General features: G+C 39.1%; 1 protein-coding gene across 1 annotated transcript in view; it reads right to left on the minus strand.

Annotated features, from left to right (window-relative positions):
• The window catches only part of LOC131892148 (uncharacterized), a 20,569-nt gene that overhangs the window by 12,868 nt on the left and 628 nt on the right, over nucleotides 1–7,073 (minus strand). The window lies entirely within an intron of this gene.

Raw genomic sequence — 7,073 nt, forward strand, 5'->3', positions numbered from 1 at the left:
CCTTGGATCCCAATCTCATGGAGCCTGTTAACTAAAAGGCCATGATCTACCTTGTCAAAGGCCTTGGCAAAGTCGAGATAAATTACATCGACTGATTCATGGCTCTCTAGTCCCTCAATAACCTGCTCTATATGTTCAATCAGTTGGGTAACCGTGCTAAAATGTGCTCGGAACCAATACTGGCTAGGAGGAAGGACTTCATGGATAACAATAAATTCAACAAGTTTGAACTTCATGATCTTCTTAAACACCTTCGGAATATTCGAAGTGAGAGAAATCGGCCTATAGTTAATGGGGAGTGACTTATCTCCCCCTTCGAAAATTGGAACAACATGAGCTACCTTCAGAGAAGAGGGGAACTTGCCCTGGTCAAAGATGAAACGCATCAAGTACGAGAAAACAGGAGCAAGAACTTGTGAGCATCTCATCAGAAACTGAGATGTCACTCCATCAGGGCCAGGGGAGCTCGTGAGTCTCAAGTCCCTGATGGCCTCTAAAGCATCCTGATCTGTAACTACAAGATCAACTAAATGCTCAACTTGACAAGCCTTGCCAGTCCCAACAAACTCATCAATAGAGCATTGGACTGTTTCTCCTAAACTGAGTGGAGTGGAAAACATACTAGAGAACTGATCTTCAAGTATGCTGGCCATAGTCTCTACATTGTCTATGGCTTCCCCATCGACCTCAAAAGACCCAACAGAGTGTTTCATTTTTCTCTAAGCCATGGATAAGAGAAAAACGTCTTTGGATTCGACCTCACATCTTGAACAACTCTACTTTCCTTGTTCAAGTGATCTGTCTCAAGGGAGGCCTTAATTCTACCTTGGATTAAATCCAACTTCCTTTGAAGGCTAGCCACAACTACCGGATTCAAAGTGCTCTGGAGCCTTTTTGCTACTTTGCAACTCCTTTTATTTTATTTTATTTTAATTATCCATTTAAGCCCTCGGAGTAACAATTCATTTATTTTGGACTAACTAATTTGGACTAAGGACTAACCAGATCAGCCAACCCCAATTCGTTGGTCGATCAAATGATATATAAAAATAAAAGTCAAGTAAAAGGAATAATCTTCTCTCCTTGAACTATTGGGATTCCTATCCCGGCAGGGGTAAGGAAGTCCGGAAAAAAATGGGCAAAGATGCGGTCATTCCTGAGGGTGAGGCAATAATTAATGTTGCCTGTGACGACAAAGAGAGAGCATCCCTCAATTGGTACACCTATCATCAGATGGAAGTCTAAGTTTGGGAGCTGCCATCTGACTTTGTTACAGTCAAACAAACAAAGCTGAGGAACGGATGCTTGCATTTTTCAAGCTTCCCACAGACCATACAGCTAGATCAGCATCTTGTACATATATCTTTAATATTTCATGATAAAAAGATAGCTTAGTTCTGCAACAGCATATTGATAATGTCAAAGTTCAACTATTTCACAACAGTTTTGTTGTGAAGGTTATGTTTCATTACAAGTTAGAGATAACTTTACAGTTTTCAAGCTTCTTGAAAGTGATAGTAGGCCAATTATTTCCACATTAATCATCCATTTCCTAACCGTTTACTGATACCCCAATGAAAATGTTAGCAATTTTATCAAAAATATTCGAAATTTCCTAATTTTGCAGATGCAATAAATTGCATGAAAATTTGGGATATGCAAGTTTTGTACAAAATTTGCAAGATGCAAGTTTTGGTAGGCCCTAATTACCACATATTTAACGGAATGCAAACAAGGTACAAAATGACTGATTGTGCCCTACTTCAGAACGAGGAGTACGTGGACAATTGATAATGAATCGACCAATACATAATCATGTCATTCCAAGACGCCGTGAAATCAAGCCACATGGCTGAAGGTTATCTTAAGACCATCCAATTCAAGTTTATATAACTATAAACGGTCCTGAAAAATACATACATACATATTTCTTTTAGCGGTACAAAATCCCTCTAAAGTACCGTTGCGTGATCTACCGGTACTTCTTGAAGCTTCTTTCAATTCATCGGTTTGCAGAAACTTATCTTATGGATTTTTGTATTTTATATCTACTAATCAACTAAACCCTTTTGGAAAAAGCTCTTTTCAGCCACTCATAAGTTAGTCGTGCTTCGAGAGGCTGCAAGTTTTCAAAACATATGGCCATGCAAATAGATGATTTAATTCCCGCTCTACAACTGTCTTCCACAAAGCAACTTAACCCACTCGAATTTCCGCTCCTGTTTTTTTGCTCCTCTAATTGTCTTTTAGTAGCCCTTTCAAATATGTGAACCTCCGAAACGTTAAAGCATAGTAATGATAAGGTGAATTCATTCCCATCTAATTCCAGAAAACGTTTGCCTTTTCCCAACTTATTACTAATGTGATTTGAAGGAGTTCACAGTAAAGATGCTTCATTCTTTATAAAGAAAAGTCAGCTGAGGGTCCTTCACTCGGAATAGACCATCATTCTTGAGCCCCTCGCTCTGATCGGCTCAGATATGGGAATCATTTCGAGACCACAAACGGTTGTCCAAAATTGAGGCACTAGTTATACAAGTTCAATCATTGTTAGCAAAACTTTTGATTCAAGTCGACTTCTTTTTTTGCAACACTAAGCTTGTATTCAAGTGTGGGTCTAATGTCACGCCAATAAATACTTTTTGTTTTAGGAGTACCAAGTCAGCAGCAGAAATGTAAAACACTGTAAATAATGAATAAGGAAAGAGAAGACTGAGACCCCCTGAAAGCAAGGGTTGTCATGCTTTTATGAAGCTGTTCAGTCATTTTGAGGATAATGTCCCTCAATGCCGCCACATATGGACGATTTCAACTTAGTTGTATATAAAAGGCTATTATCAGCAATGAATTACAACGTTTCAGGCATAAGCCTAACCCAGGAATCAGATATATGGTTTATGATGGGAGAGACGTTACTCTCAATTTTAGATTCAAAGCAAAAACCTTTGACATAAAAGACTGTTCCAGTCCTGAAAGTCATCATTTGTTTTAAACAGAGCATCAATACTGATCAATCAATCTTCATCTAATTTCTGTCCGACAATTTGACCCATAAGATCCTCCATTACCTGGTTTCAAGAGCCGTTTTGAGGCAATTTTGACGGTTGTTCCAGATAAGCCACTTGCCCAAGAAGAAGAATTAATGTCGATTCTCAATATCACAAAAATGAAGGATAATTTTCTTTTTCTTGCATAATTTCAAATTGACTTAAAACCTTATACAGCTAAATCTAAAACCCTCAAAAAAAGCAGATTTTTGAAAATTTATATTAGAACCGTCCAAAGAACGTTTAGTTGAGTGATCACTGAAAATTTCACAAAAATAAATGAAGCTTCTAAGAAGCTATTTTAAATCAGTCTCAACAAAGTCTCGACAGTCTCGACAAAATATATAGCGTTCTTTGTTGTATGTGTTGTCTTCAGAATTCAAGTGAATGCGTAACTAAGTGTGCTCATGATGATAGTAAAACACATTTTCAAGGAATACACTTTTAGTGTGTTTTAAGTGACATCATATCGGATTTTGAGCTATCATTAGACTATGCAAGAAAAATAAGCATAACATATCAGTTTGTGATATTGAGAATCGACATTAATTCTTTGTGAATTCAAAATAATATGTAACCGGAGCATTTTGGGGTTAAAAGCGATGAAATTTGGACCACTAAATCCCATGTAGATAAGAAGAAGTGTAATAGATGATATTATAGCTTATATTATATTCAAGAGCTAACTTAGTGTGGTCCTAATTCACATTGAATAGGTTTTTAATTTTTTGATTTTATATTGTATTTAGGTATGTAAGTTTTTATGTAGGCTAGAATTCCATAAAGCAGTAACATCAAAGTTGTTCCTTGTGAGTTTTTGAGGTAGAAAAATGCCAAGATGTGTTTGCAAATTTCCGTCAAAACTTTAAAGGGTACTTTTACAATTGTGTTCCGGTATATTCAGCCGCCACTTTTTCGGTTTACTTCCAATTGAAATTTTCCGCCGCAACCAATTGTTCTGTTTTGCCACTTTTGGGTTATTTGAAGGTGAATTCCGCCACCTGGGAACCCTACTCATGAGGACTTATCCTCAGGGCGCATCTTTTGTTTTAAAGCATTTTCAGCTTAAACCAGCGCTCTGAATTAAAAGAGCAATTGACCATATTTTCTCTACAGCCCTCACCATTTGGCTCCCCGATTCCCGCCACATCCGCTCTGAAGTCTGCCGATGCCACCTTTACTAAGTTCCTCAAACGATACCTGTGCGCGCCCTAACATCCAACAATGCATGGACGAATTTCTATGCGAAACCGAGCCCCTCACTATCAGGCATGCAAGGCTAGTGTCCAACAGTGTTGGGAACCTGACCTTTCCGGAGGCGATGTCTGGACACAAGTTATTTTTTTCTGGTCAAGGACTTACGAACACCTTATTCCCTTGCCCCGACATCCCTTTGGAGTATTGGCGGTCACGCACCTTTGTTCGGCTCCCGGCCAAATGCCATCAACAACGGGAGCTCAAGCAGACTCTGTTTAATCTGTCCCATCCTCTTCTTTGCAATATCCAGAATTTCATCATTTACCTCTACCCACCAGTTTAATGTACGTGTACTATCTGCAATTCCCTTCTTCACTTTTTTCATGCGCACTGAACCAATCCTAATCAAATTCATTGTGATATCGCTTTCTAATCAACTATTTCATCAGCCTTGACTGACCAATTCATACTTTTATCCTTGAATCTCTTTTTGTATAAGATATTTATGCATACAGTTGTATACATTTAACAATCTGACATGACCAAGAGTCTCAAGTAAAGTATTTGGTTTCAATGTTATGTTGACAAAAGGTGATGATGCAGACCAAGAGACCGAAAATTAGAGTTTTATTTAGAGCTTACTGCATAACTTTGACCAGTTCCCTAAGCGTAGTTTTGGGCTCAAAATTGGCCAATTCATCCAAGATCTTGTGGTCGTAGAAAGTGCTTCTTTTGAATAAATTGAATGGTTTAGGAGATAACAAATTTTTGCTTTCCTTCGCATTTCAAATCTCTAGTCCGTGATTAGCCTTGCTGCTGCCTGAGTCAAAGTCTTGTGAGCTGACAGTAGTTCTGGGAAGATATTGCTCTTTTGTTAGGCCTCAAATATTAATTTGCAATATCTGGAAGACCATTATTCGTAAGTTCATGGCACCTCGTTCTCATGACGGCATAAACTCGTTCTGGGCCAAAGTCATTGACTGGGTTCTCATAACAGATGGGATCGAGTGGTCATGAGGTGATGGGGTTTAAAATGTTCATTCAAAACAGACCGATCTTCATTGGGCGGGTGGTCATGGATCCCACAGAATCGCCAAGAGAGATGAAACCATGATATCCAGTTGACTCAATGAGGATATTCCTGGTGAGTGGCGTTCTCTACTATTCCAACAATGCTTTCATGTCTTTGGATAGCCCGCTCATTATTCCAGCTGCTCTGTTGATGTCGTCAACTTGAAGTTCCTTTGACCTGGATCTCAAGGCTCTTCCAGTCCAATGGTCTTCTTGGTCAATCCGAGGGCAAAATCCCCCCGAGTGGTTATGAGGTGATGGGTTTAAAATGTTCATTCAAACAGACCGATCTTCATTGGGCGGCTGGTCATGGATCCCACAGCATCGCCAAGAGAGATGAAACATGATATCCGGTTGATATAAGGTAGTACATGCCCCCTATCCGTCTGCAAAACTTCGTGGAAAAATTGATAAAACTGTCCCCGCTTTTGCTCAAACTACAGAAAACGGCATTTTGGCAAGAGAATTTCCTTCACACCCTCCGTCTATAGTGATCTTATTACAATGTGTTCCATTTTTCAATCTTTCCAGTTATAGAGGGGGTTTTTTTGGCAATTTTGTGAAGATGAATTGTCGAAGGGGCTCCCCAGAATAAAAGAGGAGAAAATAGAGGGCCCGTGAGACGTGTAAATCAAAGTAGTAAGAAATATCTGAACAAGCCAGAGTCTGCCAAGTCAGTAGGGAAACACGTATGCGGTACACACATGTCAGATCGGAGGAAGATATTTCTTTTCAACGCAATCTCCACAATAATAATAAACAATCCCTTTTTGCAGACTTCCCTACTACTACTATTACAACTAAGAATTCAATCGCCGTCATTTTTTTGATTGGTTTTCTCACGGGGTTTTCTAACGCTACAGGGAATGTAATCCCCAGTACTATTAAAATGAAAGGTTATAATTCGTCTATTTATTACCTTTCAATTTTTATATGATATTTGGTACCAACGAATTTGAGTTGGCAGACCGACTAGTCCTTGAATGTAGGGTTGATGGGTGGTACTGGAAATATTGTTTAAGTCTGACTTAAAAGATGCAACTGGATCACCAAGGCCTACATATTCCCTACAATATTAGAGGAAAGCAAACTAAACAATGAACGAGCCCGAGAATGAAGAGAAGTGGACTTCATTGTTCGAACTAGCCAGGATTCTCGAGGCTTGAAGGTGCTTTCAAATCGCATATTACTCTTAGTAACCCAAGAGTAGATTCTTTCTAAGTCCTTTGCCAGGCTATTAAGTGAATCTTGGCCATTCATTCCTAACTAACTTCGAGTCGTAAGTACATATTAAAAGAGAGACTGGCAGTAGCAACAAACTTTTGAAGCGGGGCAAAGAGTATCAAATAAAAGGTGGGTTCCTTGACCTTAACAATTTTGCTTCCCATCCGGAATGAGGCTTCTTATACAATTGAGAACCTTGCCTCGGATCCCAATGTCATGAAGTCTATTCAACAAAAAGACCATGATCTACCTTGTCAAAGGCCTTGGCAAAGTCGAGATAACTACATCAACTGATTCATGGCTTTCTAGTCCCTCAATGACTGCTCTAAATGCTCAATCAGTTGGGTAACCGTGCTAAAATGTGCTCAGAACCATGCTGGCTGGAGGAAGGACTTCATTAACTTCAAGAAATTCAACAAGTTTGAACTTCATGATCTTCTCAAACACTTTCGCAATATTTGAAGTCAGAGAATTGGCCTATAGTTACTGGGGACCGACTTATCTCCCCTTTGAAAATTGGAAAAACATGAGCTA

This window comes from Tigriopus californicus, chromosome 12 (assembly GCF_007210705.1).
Source record: "Tigriopus californicus strain San Diego chromosome 12, Tcal_SD_v2.1, whole genome shotgun sequence".
Lineage (NCBI taxonomy): Eukaryota > Metazoa > Arthropoda > Copepoda > Harpacticoida > Harpacticidae > Tigriopus > Tigriopus californicus.